Below are 18,853 nucleotides of genomic sequence, written 5' to 3'. Positions count from 1 at the left end.
CGATATCCGTCATGGCAAGCCCGGACAACCTATTCAGCTCAGCCCACTCGGCCAACCGGTCGGTCAGCGAAAGTGAACGCTCCGGACTATGGAATTGAGACCAAAACAGCTCTTCCGTCTTGTGATCCTTCTGGCTCCGGAAGTGCACAACGGCATCCGCCGCACTTGCCGCTAAGTCCATATAAGGATCCTCCGGACCCCACAGCTGGCCAAGTTGAGCATACTTTGGATCCGTAAACCTTCGGCGCAGCAGAAAGGGCTTGCCAGCCACAATGTCTCTGGCTTGGCGCAGCTCCTCCTTTATAGCCCGCATTGCAGAACGGGCATCCTTGGCTTCGGTGGTTGCCTTCCCCAGGTCTTCTTGCTCTGCTAGGCGCTCCTTTTTAAGAGCCTCACTATGGTCGGTAGCATCTTTTAACTTAACGGCCATTTCGGCCATCTCTTCCCTGCTTCGGCAGTGCGCAACCCTTTCGGCTTCTAACTCCTCGTCCGCCCTCGAGGCCGCCGCATCACTCCTTCTGGCTTGCTCCTTGGCTTGAGCAAGTTCGGCCCGAAGGCTCTCCACAGCAGCAGCACCATCTGCGTCAAGCACAAATATTATAAGAGATGGACTTCGGCTCCCTTACTAAGGTGACTGCGGAGAAAAAACTTACCTTGCGACTCGTCAAGTCGCCTATTGATTAGCGCGATGTCCACATCCGCAATGTCGAGTTGCCGCTTTAGTTCAGCAACTCCATCAGTCCGGCTGGCCCCCGGACAATCCGCCACCTGCATAGGAACGGCGAAGATTGAAACCTGCGATTTAGATCCTCGGCACGTTGTCGCTTTCGATAACCTACCGAGTCTCAGGGGCTACTATCTATACAGGGCGCAATTTATGTGTAAAACTGTCAAAAGGTGCGTCATTTTTACGTACCTCAAACCCCGCCAGCAAACTCCTGACGGCATTATGCAATCCGCTTTCGGCGGACGAAATCCTCCCAATCACCGTACTCACCAATGCACGGTGATCTTCTGAGATGGACGCCCTCTTAAGTAGATCCTTTAGCTCACCCGGCCGAACTCTAGTCGGTGCCGAACTCTTCGGCTCTGCCGGGCTTGGGGATACCCTCCGTGATGACACTTCAGGCTCGTCTGCCCTATCCGACGGCGCAGCAGACGGAGGCGTCTCACTCTCCAGCATCTCCAGACGAAGGTCCCCCGAAGACGAGCTCATCTGAGAAGGTCGGAGATCCGAACTACAAGGTAAAAACTTCGGTTATCCTCAGAAGCACAAATAGGGATGTCTCTTATTACCGAACTCCCTTTTTTCTACTCACGGCTCGCTGGAGGGCTGATTCTTTAGGGGAGACTGTGCGGCCGGGACCTCCCCGGACGCAGGACCCTCCGGTGAAGATTTCTTCCCCCGCTTAGGGGCTTTGGCCTCCGGGTCTCTGGAGGCGGTCCTCTTCTCCCCCTGGAGGGAGGGATCCTCGATCCCCCCTTCTTCAAGCGCCTCCTTGGGTGAGGCGGTAGCTCCCCTATCTTCCCCTTCGCCTCCTTCTGAAGGAGCAACCTCCAACATCCTGACCAGCACGGGATCCGGCGCGGTCTCCGGGAGGGGGGCCGGACACCGTATCAGCTTTGCTTGCGCTATCCACTCCTGTTAAGGGGCAGCGGGTTAAAAGGCGAATCATAGAAGGGCAAACAGACGGTATGTCCGGAGTCAGAGCTACTTACTTGTGTATCCGGGCGATTGCAGCTTAGGCCGGCATCCTCGGTCAATTCCGGACACGCCACTCGTGGTCCGAAGAATAATTTGTACATCTCCACGGGCTTCATATCCATGAAGTGTTGAAGAATCCATGGTCCCTCCGGATTAAACTCCCACAGCCGGAGAGGGCGGCGTTTGAAGGGCAGGAGGCGCCTAATCAGCATGACCTACATTACCACAACCAGATCGATCTCCCTCGCTTGGAGGTCTCGAGTCCGGCCCTGCAGTAGGGGCATGTCCTTTGACGGCCCCCAATTGAGCCCTTGGTTGACCCACAACATCAACCGTTGTGGAGGTCCCAAGCGGAATAGGGGCGGCGGTTTCTGCCTGCTGCCCTTCGGAGCGGTGATATAGAACCACTCCTGCTGCCACAAGCCGAGCTCCTCTTGGAAGGAGCCCTCGGGCCACGGGGCATTGGCCCTCCTGCTTATGTCCGCCCCGCCGCACTCTGCTTGACGCCCCTCGATCATCTTCGGCTCCACATTGAAGGTCTTCAGCCACAGGCCGAAGTGGGGGGTGACACGGAGGAAGGCTTTGCAGACGACAATAAATGCGGAAATATGGAGGATGGACTCCGGGGCCAAGTCATGGAAATCCAACCCATAGTAGAACATGAGCCCTCTCACGAAAGGATCCATCGGGAAGCCTAAACCCCGACGGAGGTGGGATATAAAGACGACATACTCGCCGGGCTCGGGGGTGTGGATGGCCTGCCCTTTGGCGGGCAACCTGTGCGAAACCTCGTAGGACAGGTACTTGGCCTCTCGCAGCTTTAGCACGTCCTCCTCCGTGACGGAGGAGGGCATCCACCGGCCCTGAAGGTCGGAGCCGGACATTGTTGAGGGTCCGAAGTGCTCGAATCTGGGGCTCTAGGTGCTGGAACTTGGAGCAAGGAGAAGATTCGACGGGAGATTGAAGAAAAGGAACGGGCCTTGGTCCCATTATAAAGAGGGAGAATACCAAGAGCCGTCTCCATGACTGTTCGGGACTCGCCTTCGATAGTGGGGGCGTGGCGACGGGCGCGGTTGGGTTACCCACGTCCGTATTGATGAGAATCCCAGGATAAGGGGAACACGATCTCTGCTTCGACAAGACGTGCCAAGGAAACCGCTTCGCTAAACGCGCTGAGGTGGTATAATAAAAAACGATTCAAGTAAAGGCTTGGTAGTGGCGTGACGTCATGCCGCAAAACACGTCAGCAGATTGAACTTGTGTACATATTATTCTCTCTACGGTGGAATGTGGAATTTATTTTGCAGAGCCGGACACTATCCTGGTGTTCACAATCTTCTATGGATTATTTGGAGGAGGAACCCGCCTTGCAATGCCGAACATTATGCGCGCCGGACTCATCGTCATTGAAGCCAGGTTTAGGGGCTATTGAGGGAGTCCTGGACTAGGGGGTGTCCGGACAGCCGGACTATCATCGTCCGCCGGACTCCAAGACTATGAAGATACAAGATTGAAGACTTCGTCCCGTGTCCGGATGGGACTTTCCTTGGCGTGGAAGGCAAGCTTGGCGATACGGATATGTAGATCTCCTACCATTGTAACCGACTCTGTGTAACCCTAGCCCTCTCCGGTGTCTATATAAACCAGAGGGTTTTAGTCCGTAGGACACAACAACCATTACAACAATCATACCATAGGCTAGCTTCTAGGGTTTAGCCTCCTTGATCTCGTGGTAGATCTACTCTTGTACTACCCATATCATCAATATCAATCAAACAGGAGTAGGGTTTTACCTCCATCGAGAGGGCCCGAACCTGGGTAAAAACATCGTGTCCCTTGTCTCCTGTTACCATCCGCCTAGACGCACAGTTCGGGACCCCCTACCCGAGATCCGCCGGTTTTGACACCGACACAGCCCCTCCCTCCTCCAACTCTTCCTCCTCCTCCGTAGTGCTTGGCGAAGCCCTGCAGGAATACCACGAGCTCCACCAACACGTCGTCGTGCTGCCGGAGTACTCCCTCAACTTCTCCTCTCCCCTTGCTAGATCAAGAAGGAGGAGACGTCTCCGAGTTGTACGTGTGTTGAATGCGGAGGCACCGTTGTTCGGTGCTTAGATCGAAATCGACCACGACCTGAAACGCTACGAGTATGACTCCTTCATCCACGTTCTTGTAACGCTTCCGCTTAGTGATCTTGAAAGGTATGAAGATGCTCATCCTCTCCCTATCTTGTTGCTAGAATCTCCATAGATTGTTCTTGGTGATGCATAGAAAATTTTGAATTTCTGCTATGTTCCCTAACACGGTATTGGCAAAGTGAGAATTTCAATGCAGCATATTCATATCCTTACTTTGGGCCGCCAATGCCAATGTCGTGGATACCTCCTTATGCTCATGTAAATCCATATCCATCATGGGACAGGTATGATACAAGGGCACATTCTCCATCTTATTTCAGACAATCTCAGTTTGCAGCTCCAAGAGGATCCACATTTGAAAAATCACGTGTCGTAGACCGTCTCAATCATAAGGAATCGGTCCAGAGCTCAAGGAAGAAGAAAGAGGTGGTCAAGAAAGTTTACCACGTGAAAAGAGATGGTCGGAAGTGTGCTACTTCAGATTTGATCCCAAATAACAAAGAGCCAATTAAAGTGTTGACATTGGCTACTAAAGGCAATGATGCAAGTTAATCAAGTGCCAAATCTAAAGAGAAAAAGTTGAGATTGCGCAAGGTAAAACAAGAATTGCCATTGCTTCAAACAAGATCACAGTCGGGGTGCTCACTCGGCTTATCATATTTGCAAAAGAAGAAATTACAAAAACTTAGTGCACAAGAACTTGAAGAAACGAACATGGAGTGGGTTCCTAAAGGAAGTACTCAAAATAAAAATTATGTGAAAGCTTTCATTACACGAAGTGCGGTAAAGATGAAGAAGGAAAAGAGAGAAAACTATGAAGGACCAAGCCGAAGGTTTCAACATCGTCGGTCCACACATTATCCATATTCTTCAACTATGTCGTTGATGCCTATGCCATGGAATTCGTCATCAGGTATGATTGGTTACCCACAACAGGCTTATTTTAATCCATGGATGCAATATAATTTCTTACATAATGAAAGGGTATTACCAAATCATCATATGCTTGATTAGCTTCACTTTTGTTGCTAATCTAAATGGACGATATATACCTATCATCCTAAGCACGTAAAAATGGCCAACGGAGTGTTGACATCATGCTTAGAACAAACTTCGTGCAAGTTATTTTTCGGCACACAAGTTTTGCCCAAAAACAGGGGCATGTGTTGACACCAAATTTTGGCACGGACAAGAACTTAATTAATATGACCTCAAATGAAGAAGTGATCAAAAAGTTTTGTATTGTCGACATGAACATTTTTGAAGTTTGGGGCATCCCCATCCGACCTCATCTCATGGGTCGAAACTATGCTCAAAGTATTAAGATTTTGTATTCAGAGTATAGTTCGGCCAATTAAGTCTCCAAGAAGACCTCATATGAGAAAATTTCTACATGAATTGTCTTCGTCTCGTCGAAACGGTTGATTATGATATAAAAATCATCTCAATCCGAGATCTCATGTAAAACTTAGAGTCATTCGAGTGCAGCCCTGCCACCAGGCAAAAAGTCGCTTGCCCAATCAGACATGGTGTCTGATGGGTAGCGCGAGTAATAGGTTGTCTTGCACGAGCGATTCGGCCCTGAAGAAGGCCTTGAATCGAAAAATGTTTAACATAAAAGTTGTTCGTCTCGTCAAAGCGGTCAAAATTGCTTTTGGGCTCATCTTCATCCGAGGTAGTTTGTGACCTGTGGGACCTAAAAACCGAACTGATGTTCCAGACTTACGAAAATCCGAATTCAGTTAATTTTGGAAAGATTTGGACATGATTTAGAGTCCTTTTTTTACGGGAAGTCCATCCACCTCTTATATACCTAAAGGTTGACGGTTGATTGAACAACACACAATCAAACAAATCATCTACCACTTTTACCTTTACTTTTATCCTCTACTTTGTTTTCTTCTCGTTCTTCGTTCATTCTTTTTGTTGCAGGACGACGAACCTCGAGGCCCTAGGGGCGATCAGGTCAACCTAGGGCAGCCCATAGCCGCCACGCGCCCTAACGGGTTCCCTCTCGGGCGTGTGGGGTTTCGGGTCCTCAAAAGCACCCACCGGATTGCCTGCGTACCGCGCTTCCGGCCGGGTCTGCTTCGACGTGAGCTGCGGTGCATCACCCCCGGCGTCGAGGGTACACGGTGACGTATTCATGTGCGAACACTACGTCTCATAGGCTTTGCTCTAGACTGGAAACCACCATCGTAATTCCATCTGGCTTCTGATAAACGATTATTGCAGTTTGGCATCTCGATCCGCGCGAAAAATCCAATTTGCCGCTCGCTGCGTCAAACTGTCGGCGCTTCGCACAAGCGCGAGCAGCGACGCAACGGGCCGCCCATTTAACAGTTCCAACGCTCCCGGTTTTGGGAACCTTCTAGAGGTTCCCAACAGGTTTTTTCTGGTTTTGGGAAATTTCTAGAAAGTTCCTTCAATCGGTTTTTTCTTTATTCTGTTTTTTCTATTTTCTTTTTTCTTTTCTTTTTCTCTCATTTTTCTTTTTCTGTTGTTTCATTTGTTTCTATTTCGTTCTTTTATTAATTTAAAATTTGCGCACAATTCAAAAACATTTCACGGTTTGAAAGTATGCACGTAAATCAAAAAATGTTTACGGTTTCAAAATTTGTTCACAATTCAAAAAATGTTTCCGGTTTTAAATTTTGTTCACAATTTGAAATAAGTTCATAATTTTATAATTTCATTCACGAATTTCGAAATTTCATCATATTTCAAAATTTGTTCACAATTCAAATAATGATCACAGTTTAACGGAAATGTCCATAGTTTTATAATATTGTTCATGAATTTGAAATTTGAGCATGTTCCAAAATTTATTCACAATTCAAAAATGTTCACGATTTTCAAAATTTTGTTCGCAGATTCAAAAAATGTTCACAATTTCATAGTCTTGTTCGTGAATTTGAAATTTATTCAGGTTTTAAAATTTGTTCACAATTAGAAAAAAAATTGTGGTTTCAAAATTTGTTTAGAATTCGAAAAATGTTCACAATTTTAAATTGTGTTCACGAATTTGAAGTTTGTTCATGTGTAAAAAAATCACAATTGGAAAAATGTTCTCAGTTTCCAAATTTGTTCGCAGATTCAAAAAATGTTCGCGGTTTTGTAATTTCGTTCACGAATTTGAAATTTATTCTTGTTTCAAAATTTGTTCACAATTCGAAAAACGGTTTGAAAATTTGTTCACAATTGAAAAAATATTTACAATTTTACAATTTTGTTCACGAATTTGAAATATGTTCATGTTTGAAAATTTGTTCACAATTCGAAAATTGATCGTGGTTTCAAAATTTGTTCACAACTTCAAAATTGTTCCTGTTTTTCAAATTTGATAACAAATTCAAAAAAATGCTCACATTTTTCTAAACTTGTGTGTTTTCTATTAAAAACGCTCGTACGTTTTCAAATAATATATTCAGAATTTACAACCGAAGATAGGGAAAATGAAAAATTATCCGATTTGCCGGTGTGACTAGACTCGCATTGTCTTTTCGCAATTAAATTGAGTTAGGCGTAGTGGCTAGCTAGGCTAGTCAACTGTCTCGCGGTCGCAGGTTCGAATCCTAAATGAAACGCTGCGTTAATCATTCATTTTTTACACTGCTTGCTGCCTTCCTCGGTCGGCCGCTCGCCGTCGGCGCGCTCCTCTGCTGGCCTCCGCTGCCTCCGCAGCTGGCTTGTTCACACGTACCGCTCGGCCGGCTCGGGCGCATTCTTCTGGGGGGTGAGCGGTGGCGGCGACGGCAACACTGCACAGTCGCCGACCGCAGAGAGGGCCATGGCCTCTGCCAGCCTGGCCTGGTAGTCGACCTCCCAATTGGGAGAGTCGGCCGCGCACACGGGCATGTGTTGCTGCTTCGCCGTGAGCTGCGTCCGACGCCTGCGTACCTCCTCGGCGTGCGTCCGCTGTGATTGTGGCACCGCCGGCACAGGGATCCGTTTGGACCTAGATGTCAGTGGTGCGGCAGCGTGACGTCGGGGTACGGCAGCGACTGCCTAAACTCCCAGTGCCACTGCACTTTAAGGGATGTGCAGACGCTGCCGAGTGGGGCGGACAGGCGCCGACAGCGCCGGTGGATAAGGAAGAGGAGGAGGAGCGCGGGAGGAGGAAGCGTCGGGGGTGAACTTCCGGTTGTTCTTGCCGGAGCCACTGCCATTGAACAACCCCATGTCTAGGGTTTCGGTTGTCGTCGGCGAGGAAGCACGAGTGGGGTGGTGGGGCCAGAGGTGGACGAAAGTGGAAGTGGATAAACCCCCCCTCCCGCGCACGCATGGATTAAAAAAAGAATGTTTTCCACTGGCTGACGTGTGGGCCCGGTGTCGGTGGCCGCTATTAAATGACCGCGTTCGGTGGTTGACCGACCGCCATGTGGGACCGCGGCGGACACCGAGAGGACGCGCATCCACGCCGACGCATTTCAGCCGCAAATTTGGACCAGAAATGGATTCAAGACATGAAGCGGATGGGTTTTGGGAATGAGCCGGTGCGTTGGGCCATCATTTTTTTTGCGCCGCAATCCAAACAGACGTGGCTGGACGAAATGGGTCGCCTGGTTGAAGTTGCTCTTAGGCCATCTCCACCGCACGACCCCATCTTGTCCGGGTGCGTCCGTTTGGGGTAGAACGGACGAATAGCGCGGCCCAACGCGCGGCCCCAAACGGACAAATGTCCGGATTCCGTCCATTTTCGACCCATCCCGGCCCAAACTTGCGCTGAGTTTGGGGTGAAACGGACAGCGCGCGGACGGGCTCGCCGCACGCCCTTGTCCCCCCGTGGCCCGGATGTCGGGGACACAAGTAGTCCCATTCGATTCCAACGCCTCCACCCCCTCTCCCACCCCGCCCCGCCGACGGCGCCGCCGCTATTCTCCGACCGCCTCCTCCACGCAGCCCCCGGCTGTCCATAGCAAACCACGTCTCGACATGGCCGCCACCACGCCCGCGCTTTTGCCGTAGTTTTAGGCCCTCGATCGGAGGAGGTTTGGCCGTCGCCATCGTAGCCTGCGGCAGAGTGGATACGACCGCAGGCGACGTACCACGACGGCCACGACAGCTTCCGACGAGTGCTCCAGAGCGGCCAGTAGCCGGCCGCCAACCACCCCTGCATCGAGGTGATCATCGCGGCCTCTTTGCCACCACGATCGCAAGGTGTTCGATACTTTGCCTACAAAGGTATGGACAGTGGTGATGAGTTTTCTTCCACCACTTCATTTGTTCATCGGACGATTCGTCGTCGGATGATGAAGATCTTGTGGTGGCTGCACTGGTGGTTCACGACCACATTCAACGACAGCTTTCTCAGTACAGGGGGTCAGTCCCTGGCCGTGCTCCCAACCTGAACTGCAACAGGGAGAGAGGCCACGCCCTACTCTATGCCGATTACTTTGCGAACACCCCGCTCATCAAGCCGGATAAATTCCGTCGCCGTTTTCGTATGGCAAGGCATGTGTTCAATCGTATCCGAGAGGGAGTGGTTGCTCATGACCCATACTTCGAGTGCAAGACGGATGCCCTTGGCAAGTTTGGATTCTCCTCTTACCAAAAATGCACCGCGGCCATCCGCATGGTTGCATATGGAATTCCAGGCGATCTGGTGGATGAGTATGTGCGTATGAGTGAGACAACATGTCTGATGTCAATGTACAAGTTCTGCCAGGCTATGATCGAGGTGTTTGGCCCTGACTACTTGAGGCGGCCAACTGCCGCTGATACAGATAGATTGTTGGCGACCAACGCAGCTAGAGGCTTTCCAGGCATGCTTGGCAGCATAGATTGTATGCACTGGGAATGGAAGAACTGTCCATTTGCTTGGCAAGGCCAGTACAAGGGGCATGTCAAAGCGTGCATTGTCATATTAGAAGCGGTGGCTTCGCAAGATCTTTGGATATGACATTCTTTCTTTAGCATGGCAGGTTCTCACAATGATATCAACGTGCTGCAGTGTTCTCCAGTCTTCGCAAGGCTTGCAGAAGGCCACTCCCCACCTGTCAACTTTGAGATCAACGGCCACCAGTACAACAAGGGATACTATCTAGCTGATGGTATATATCCTCAGTGGTTAACTTTTGTAAAGACAATCTCGAACCCCCAAGGTGAGAAGAGAAAGAGATTTGCTCAAATGCAAGAGAGTGCTGGAAAAGATGTGGAACGTGCTTTTAGTGTGCTTCAATCCCGATGGGGTATCGTTTGAAACCCTGCACTGTCATGGGATGAAAGGAAGCTTTGGAAGGTGATGACTGCTTGTGTGATCATGCACAACATGATCGTCGAGGACGAGCGTGATGACAGTATCTTCGACCAAGGATTTGATTTTTAAGGTGAAAATGTTGAGCCCCTGCACCAAGAACCGGCCACGGTTGAACAGTTTGTGCAGTTCCATCGTGAGCTGCGTGATTGGCACACTCATTTGGATCTTCCAAATTACTTGGTTGAGCATGTGTGGGATCACATTGGCAATCAATAGATGTATTGGTTCATTTTATGTTCATTCAAGACAATTTCGATTTGGTTGTAAAACTATTTTTATTAGAGGCAACTTTGATTGGGTTGTAAAACTATTTTTATTTTCAAACAATTAATATTTGAACGTGCAAACTTGTTTTGATATGAAAATATGGGCATTTTAGGCCCTGGCGGACGGGATTGGGCAAACAGATGCGGCCGCGCGCTGGGCGCACGGCCACCGCATCACAGGACATGCCCGGATACGACCCCATTGCCCTATCCAAATGGACAGAATCCGGGCAAAACCGACATCCATTTAGGATCGCGCGGGGGAGTTGGCCTTAAGATCCAAGGCAGTCGACCGACAAAACAAAATAGAGAAGCCAGTTGACCGAAGGACAAGAAAGAAAGAAAGGAAGCAGGCAAATGTGAAACCGGAGACCTGTGAATTCGCTAGTGCACGCCACCTTTTGGCCACATCTTTTCTTTCGGACGGACGGGTAGGCAAAAAGCGGCGAGAACCTTTACCATGACATGACGCGACGTTGGTGCTGGTGCTGGTGCTGGTGCTGGTGCCAGCGCTGGTGGAGGAGGCATCGCACCAAAAGGTTTTGTCATCCTGCACGTACTACGTGTTCCCGTTAGTATATTGATGATTGATGATGAGGAGGAATTCCACTTCCGTTCCGATCGATCCACCGATGACAGCAACATCCTCCATCGCGCAGCTCACCTCTGCGCACGTGCTCCATTGCCTCTTGCGTAGCTTTGTTCCCTGCTCCGTTCTACTCCTCTCCTACATGTGCATCACGCACACACACAACATATGTACCCTGGGAATATCCTTCATTTCTTCTTCTTCTACTGCTGCTGACTTTCGCTACGCATAATTGTTCGCCGTCAAGTGGTCGCACTTTCCACTCAAAAGCCACCTTCTCGGTCGAATCTTGCTCCAACGGGAGCGGCGGTGGTGGCGGTGGAATAAAGCGGGCGGCTATTGCATCACTACGTGCCGACCGGAGACTTTGCAATAGTAGTATAGTGCTACTGCTATGCATATATGAGAGTAAGAGAAAGAAACATGATGCGTTGGTTAATGGAGATGCATACTGTCCATTTGGGAGTGCATTTGTGTATCAGCATGGCAACTCACGGAGGATGATGCCAGTCGATGCTCTTCTTGTCATCAACCAACCTAGACCTAGCTACTGGCTGGCTAGTGCTTGGTTCATCATCCCAGCCTTGACCGAATGTTCTCTAGGTGCCACTAAGCATATGGGAGTACATTTGAACAACTTTTGAGTACCCTCTTCTTCCACTAATATTGTCGATCCATGGTTGCATACAAGTTCATTAGAAAATAATCATTTCCTTTCTTACTGGCATGATGGAAATCACAGGCCTGTTTTTAGTTCCTGCTGCAATTTTAGCTTCTCACATACCCCTTCACAGATATTGTCAATTGGCCTGCTTTTGCACCGTTCAAAAGAAACGGTATATGCTTTTGCTGCTAACAAAAGTGCTGGCTTGCCAGAAAATCAATGTGTCTGACAGGGAAAAAAAATATGCATCACGATTCACAAGCTTCCAAGACACCCGTCGACTGGCTCCTTGAATTATAGGACCCTTTTCGCTTTAGGGCGGCTGTAGAGGGGGGCCATGGCATTCTCATCAGAATTCAGAAAAGATATGGTAGGTACTGTAGGGGCAAGGAGGGACATGCATGCAACTCATGCAAGCACATGGAGATTGATAGTGAAGAAGATACTTTTGTTGTTCATAATGTTGATGGAGGGTATGGGCATCCCAGGGGTCACACTGATAGGCTAGGATTTGACTAATAATGGTTGTACGGTGCATTCTGGCCGGCGGTATAACCTCCTTTTAGAAGGGGAAATGGGCAAAATCATGTAACTACAATCATGTTTTCTCACAGCCATAGATTTTATCCCGCCAGTGAAAATTTACTTCTGAAAACTGAGCAACCTAAATTGCTGATAAAAAAAAATTAGCCGAGAGTAATTTGCTGATAAATTTTTTCGGGCCGAGCCGGTTGAGCATGTTTTACAAAGTTGTGTCACAGTCAAACGACATTCCTCAGTTAATCGGTTTAGATTTGTCAGATTAATTAAGTACTGTAACAAAAGCACGTGTATGCGTGCGAAAGAGGAGTCGTCCGTCGCAAAGATGTCCTCTTCCTCTTTATATACGAGAAAAACGGGAGCAAAGGGAAATCAAGGCACACGGTGGTCAGCATTGTCAAATGAAATAAATAAGAATAACTAGTCACGTACTACCTCTCTCTCAGTTTACAAGGCGTGCGCGTATCCCTATGTCGTCAATTTGACCACCTTAATACAAGTCATATATTACAAAAAATATACCAACATAAACTTTGGAGTTTCTACTTTCAAAAGATATAATTTTTATGTTATATAGTTTATATTAGGATGATAAAATTGGCAACCTAGATATACGCGCAGGACTTGTAAACTGAAACGGAGGTAGTAGTACAGATTGTCATAAGAGAGTCAATGATTGGTTGGATGGACGAGGGAGCATTGTTTTCTACTGTAAGGGTTGGGCGCGCTTTGCTACTTCGTTGGTGTCGTTGAATTTTTATAACATTTTTATCACCCCTATTTTAAAGTGTAAGGTGTATTAGGTTTTTGAAAAGTCAAATCTCTTTAAGTTTGACCAAATTCATAGAAAAATATATCAATCCACAATATCAAATTGGTACCCTCAGATTCATCATGAAATGAATTTTCAAGTTTTATTTACATAATATTGTGGATATCAATATTTTGGCTCTGAACTTGATCAAATTTAAAGAAATCTGACTTTTAAAAAACAAATATACCTTATATTTAAGAACTAAGGAAGTATTTGGTTTGGAAAGTGTCCCAGATGACCGAGTGTGTTTTTATTTATATTTATAATATGTTGTTTTGGTGGGCCTTTTGCGTTGTGATTTTGTGTTATCAAGCTAATTAACCCATACTTATGTGGGGAAACTTTTTGCATCGGTGTCTGCATGTACTATATTTGTGCTACGATATACCATGTTGACGTTTCCTTCTTTTCTAGGTGACGAGAGGGGTGCACGGGGTTGATATGGTTTTTATAGGTCAGTTACTGCCGATTAATTCGAAAAATCGTGAACCGGTCAAAACCATGAACCAAATCCTGATTACCTGAATCGAATGGAAAAGCTCAAAATTAAGGAGCATAGTGAAATAAAAGAATTGAATGAGAGAGCTCCTTTACAAATTGTTGACCAGATCAAAATCGGATGAGCCAATTCTAGATTGGAGACCTTAAAATTATGGAGCATAGTATCAGAGAGCATAGTAGTATATTTATAGGAGTATAGTGAATTAAAAGAATGAATCAGAAAGCCCCTTGCGAAATTATTGACCCAGTCAAAATCAGATGAGCCAATTCCAAAGTGAAGACCTTCAAATTATGGAGCATAATATTGGAGAGTATATTAGTATATTTATAGGAGCACGGTGAATTAAAAGAATGAATGAGAAAGCCCCTTGAGAAATTCTTGACCCGGTCAAAGTCATCTAAGACCCTTGCAAACTTATTGACCCGGTCAAAGTCATCTAAGCCCCTTGCAAAATTATTGACCCGGTCAAAATCACATGACCCAATTCCAAATTGAAGACCTTGAAACTATGGAGGATAGTATTAGATAGCATATTAGTATATTTCTAGGAGTATAGTGAATTAAAAGAATGAATGAGAAAGCTCCTTGGAAAATTGTTGACCTAGTCAAAATCAGATAACCCAATGAAAGGACATGCGGTGCCCCCATGTGTGGTTTTGGTAATTGATGACATTCTCTATGGACTAATGGTTGCATTGAGTTATATTTGAAGGAGGCATTTTACATGTGTTGGTTTCAAAGAGTTTATGAGTTGACCAAGGTGGTATTAAGGAATTATCCAAAGATTGGTCATAGAGTTGGAAAGAGTCAAGGTTGATCAAGACTAAGTATAGAGAGTGATTCAATTTGATGATCACACAGAGCGTAGCAGATACACCGAGTGGGATCAAGTGATCTCATGGTATGGTAAACATTATTCATTGTGCTTTGTGTACTAACCCATGGTCTATGTGAGAGTTCTATGTGGAGTTAGGTACGTGTTCATGGGCTTGCGTCAAGAGGAAGATATCACTCAACCAATGGAGAGGATGACATCAAGTGGTGATCGTCATCAAGATTGCCGTGTGCAAATTCAAGTGGAGCATCACGAAGAGATCAACTGCTTGATGCTTGTCGTCCATTGTGGTGTCAATGGACTTGTGAAGACGTGCCGAGGAGTGGCTCATCCATAGTGGAGTATGGGGGAGCAATCATCTAGTCTTCATTGACCCAACGCAATCAAGAAAGGTGGTCCAACATGAGGAAGTCAAGATCGTCATCATCTAGCTCAAGTGGACTTCATGCAAGGCAAAGGTTTTCCCTTGATAGGTTTTATATTTTACCGGTCTCATGGTGATAGTTTGGAGACCGGGTTATAGGATCGATAGCCATACTATCAAGGGGGGCTGTCAAGTGAGTAGCGTGATCGTATCATTTGTCGACAACTCAAACCATTGCATCCTTGCATCATCTTTCTTGATTCTTATTTGTGTTTTATTTTGAGGTTTTAGAGCTTGTGGTTATCTTCGTGACAAGCTCTAGTACATCGAAAACGGATTTCATATGCTTCTTCTATCACGTTTTTGGTGTTGGAGGTTTTACCGGTCTTTTTCGAGGAAGGGTTCTCACCATTTTCTCTTGGGACTTTTCTAATTTCCTTATTTTTGTTAGTTATATCAATATTATGTTAGTCCTTGTCGCTAGCTTTCCAACAAACTTGGTTTTGTTGAATTCGGAGTCCATTTGCAGAAGTTGTGGCAGTTTTGGTGTTCTGAAAAGGTTGCAGCGGTACTACCGCGGACAAGAGCGGATATAATTTTTTACTACTGCTCTAGAGCGGTACTACCGCGGTAGTACCTCTCTGGACCAAAAACTCATCACAAGTCCAACGGTGGTAGGCATGGATGTATTTTTTTAGTACCGCTCGCAAGCAGTAGTACCGCTACCCCTTGTAGTAATACCGTGAGGTCGAGCGGTAGTACCGCTGTGTGCGGGCTGTGAGCATAACGGTTGGATTTTTCCCCCACATATAAAAGGGGGTCTTCTTCCCCAATGAACCTTATCTCTTTAGCTCGTGTTCTTCCCCCATTGTTGACCTTCTTCGAGCATTCTAACTCTCAATCCCTCAAATGATTCTTGCTAGTTCTTTAGGGAAAAGAGAGAGGAGATCTAGATCCACGTTTCCACCAATCACTTTCTCCTCTAAGTGAGGGGAACCCCTTGGATCTAGATCTTGGAGTTCTTCGTGTTCTTCTTTCGTTCTCCCTTCCATTTTCCTCCCTAGCATTATTTGCTTTGGTGGGATTTGGGAGAGAAGGACTTGGGCACTCCGTGTGCCCTTGCCATTGCATTTGGTGCACCGGTTTGAGTTCTCCACGGTGATACATGGAAGTGAAGTTTGAGAAGCTTATTACTCTTGGGTGTTTGGGCACCCTACAGCTAGTTCCTCTTGGGTGCTGTAACATCCCAAAATTCTAAATTTTGGAATTTTATATTAAATAGATAGTTTTGATTGTTTGTGTGATGTGCTGTGCGAAACTGAGTGAAATCTGAAGCTGTTGAAAGTTAAATGAGAGGGAATGAAATGACTTTCCCAAACTTTCACCTTGCATTTATGATCTCCATGAACTCAAATTCTTTTCATCACAAAACTCTAGAGAGAAGATTGATGAAGTCATGTACCTAGGGTAGGGTCACAGACCTGTCTTAAGTACCCTTCCCAAGGACATCCTCAGAAGAAGCTGCTTTCCAGTCGACCAAGAGAGACTTCACTCGACGGACGCGAAGGACTCGACCATGAAGACTCACTCGACCACCAGGAGATCAAGAGCCACTCTGCATCCAACGGTCTGTAATTAAGTAGTCTTTATGGCCATGATGGCACTTTATGTAAGGCGTTACCAGTAACGCCAGGCCTTAATGTACTTTAAACCCTGCATAACTGAGGGCCGGAGGGGTCTGGCAGACACTATATAAGCCACCCCCTCCTCAATATAAAGGGTTCGCATCCCTGTAATCTATACATACATAATCCAGTCGACCGCCTCCGGGCTCCAAGACGTAGGGCTGTTACTTCCTCTGAGAAGGGCCTGAACTCGTACATCCCTTGTCTGCACAACTGCTCCATAGCTAGGATCTTGCCTCTCCATACCTACCCCCCATTCTACTGTCAGACTTAGAACCACGACAGTTGGCGCCCACCGTGGGGCCGGTGTCTTAGCGATTTTTGGAGAAGTTGCAATTGTTCCGATTGCCTTCATCATGGTTTCTGGTGGAGTTTTGGTCGAGGGCCGCGAGATCCGTCTCGGCGCGCTCACCTTCATCGCCGACGACTCCCCTTGGCTCCAGGAGGCTCCACTCGACATCGACGTGCTCCCCGTCCGCAGTGCGACGCATTTTCAGGCGTGTGTCCGCCGTGTTCTGCTGCAACAACCGTCGACTCCATATCAGTCGACTCCCCTGTCGTCCTCCCTCCCTGTCTCCCGCCAGCGCAAGCGCTCTGGTCGGTCGAGGCTCCAGCGGTGGGTGAGGCACGCGGTGGCTCGCCAGTCGGCCACCACCCAAGTCGCGGCAATCGAGCCCGACGAATCCCTCTACGGCCTGTTCGATCTGTCGACTAGCTCCGTAGAGACCGCATCCGAGTGCGACAGCAGCAATCCGGCAGCGGAGGTCTTGATGGTCGACGGGCCTCGTAGCCCTCCCGGCTTCCCCCGCGACGACGGGATGGATGGTGGAGGCGACCCCGCTCAAGCCCATGAGGAATATCAACCCGAGCCACTTAATTCCCTGCAAAGGGAAGAACTTCGCCGCAGGAACATGGATGCCCTGCATACTCCCATCGCAGGAGAAACCCCCGAGGCTCGCGCCTTGGAGGAGGCACGTTTGGCCAACTTGGTTGAACGCTCTCGTCTGGAGAACCTCCAGCGAGCACTCGACGAGCGCGCGCGGCAACGAGTACCCGACTCCAGTCGACGTCAACTCTTCCCGCAGCCGACTCAGGTATATCGAACCCCGATTCAGAATTTAGCAGCTGCAGCCCGTATAGCAGAGTCAATTCAGCCCTCTCAGTCGGAGGCTGGCAGAGGCTTGATGCAGATTAGGGATTTGCTCCGAGCAGCAGGAGATCAGAATTCAGCCATGTCACAGTCATGCAACAGGATTCACAGTCGATCCGTTGCTGCGAATACGGTTCAGTCGGCTCACAGCCCTAGATCGCCTCCGCGGCGTGAGGGGCGCGAGAGTCGACGTGACCAATATGGTGACCGATACGATCGTGATGGTAGGTGTCGAGTGCCCACTCCTCCCCCAAGAGGTGGGTCTTACGCTCATCGGCAGCAAGAGGGTAGGCGCCAACTCAGTGTGGGGCGAAGAGCTCCGATCGACCCCAGGGAACCAGGTTTTGACGCGCGATCCATCATCGTGCAAGGCCTGGTCGATCGAAACAGGGCTCATCGAGGTGGCCACGACAGAGATGCGCCCACTAGCAGCCGAGTACATGTTTCAGGTCCAGAATGTTTCAGCAGGGCTATCAGAGCCGCGGTGATTCCCCCAACTTCAGGTTGGCGACTGGAGTAAGTAAGTTCACCGGTGAGTCTAAGCCTGAAACTTGGCTTGAAGACTACCGAGTGGCGGTGCAGATTGGCAGCGGAAATGATGAAGTGGCTATGAAGCATTTACCACTCATGTTGGAAGGTTCGGTCAGGGCGTGGTTGAATCAGTTAGCTCCAAGCAACATTTACACTTGGGAAGATCTTTCCCGAGTGTTTGTCAGGACATTTGAGGGAACCTGCAAGCGACCAGCTGGATTGATAGAGCTGCAAGTCTGCGTGCAGAAGTCGAATGAAACCTTAAGGGATTACATTCAGAGATGGATCACTTTGCATCATACCATGGAGAAGGCGTCTGATCATCAGGCAGTCTGTGCTTTCAAGGATGGTGTTAAGAACAGAGAATTAAGTTTGAAGTTTGGGCGGACCGAAGATATGACCCTGAGTCGAATGATGGAAATTGCCACCAAGTACGCCAATGGTGAAGAGGAGGACCGGCTCTGGAGCGGCAAGTACAAGCCGAGTCAGTCGGAGAAAGGAAACTCCAGTCTGAAGCAGAAGCGGAAGGCCAAGCCAGCGGCTCCTGGAGAGGCTCTGGCCGTGACTCAGGGCAAGTTCAAGGGAAAACCCAAAGGATCCTGGAACCCAAAGAAGGTGAAGGATAAAGAAGGAAATGACGTGATGGATCTGCCGTGTCACATCCACATGAAGAAAGACGAAGAGGGTAATTTCATCTACCCGAAGCATACCACTCGCCAGTGCTGACTCTTGATCCAGCAGTTCCAAGGAAAACAACCCAAGGACAAGGAAAAGGAGTCGGACAAAGCTGAGGACAAGGAGGATAGTGATG

The sequence above is a fragment of the Triticum dicoccoides genome, chromosome 5B, assembly GCF_002162155.2.
Source record: "Triticum dicoccoides isolate Atlit2015 ecotype Zavitan chromosome 5B, WEW_v2.0, whole genome shotgun sequence".
Lineage (NCBI taxonomy): Eukaryota > Viridiplantae > Streptophyta > Magnoliopsida > Poales > Poaceae > Triticum > Triticum dicoccoides.
Note: the sequence above shows the minus strand (reverse complement) of the source record.